Source organism: Lipotes vexillifer, unplaced genomic scaffold, assembly GCF_000442215.2.
Source record: "Lipotes vexillifer unplaced genomic scaffold, Lipotes_vexillifer_v1.1 scaffold2036, whole genome shotgun sequence".
NCBI lineage: Eukaryota > Metazoa > Chordata > Mammalia > Artiodactyla > Lipotidae > Lipotes > Lipotes vexillifer.
This window is the reverse complement of record NW_006787290.1, coordinates 252,250-252,753: the sequence shown is the minus strand read 5'-3', so window position 1 is coordinate 252,753 and position 504 is coordinate 252,250. Positions and strand designations below refer to the sequence as shown.

At 29.6% G+C, this 504-nt stretch overlaps 1 protein-coding gene across 1 annotated transcript in view; it reads right to left on the bottom strand.

Moving 5' to 3' along the window:
- DCAF8 (DDB1 and CUL4 associated factor 8) overlaps positions 1 to 504 on the bottom strand; it is a 28,744-nt gene that overhangs the window by 17,701 nt on the left and 10,539 nt on the right. The window lies entirely within an intron of this gene.

Genomic DNA, 504 nt, shown 5'->3' with positions numbered 1-504 from the left:
AAAAAAAAAAAAAAAAAAAAAAAAAAAAAAATGCACAATGAAAAACAACAAGCAACAGTTAATACAAAGGAAAACAGTATTAGTCTTCCCTTATTTGAAGCAAATTAGGAGCAGAGGTTCAAGACAGCTGTTTTTAATGCTGAAAAATTATTTCTAAATTATTCTTCTGATTGTACCACAAAAAAGGGTGATTCTTAGGAGGGCATGGGACCCCAAGGAAACCTTTAAAATTTCAGAGTTTTAGCCAGAAGATTTTGGCCAAAGAGCCATAATTTTGTCCCACCTTAAGGGTGGCCCTATGAATACTCCTCCCAGATTGAAGCATTCAACCTGTCAAATATGACATAATAAAGATTAGTAAATTTATAGAAAAAGGAAGACAGGAAAGGAAGGGACTGGGCTTTAGCTTGCTTGCCTTTTTTTTTTTTTTTTTTTTTTTTTTTTAAATAATTTTTTTTTTTTTTGGGAGTTTTTTTTTTTTTTTTTTTAAAAGGATTTTTTTAT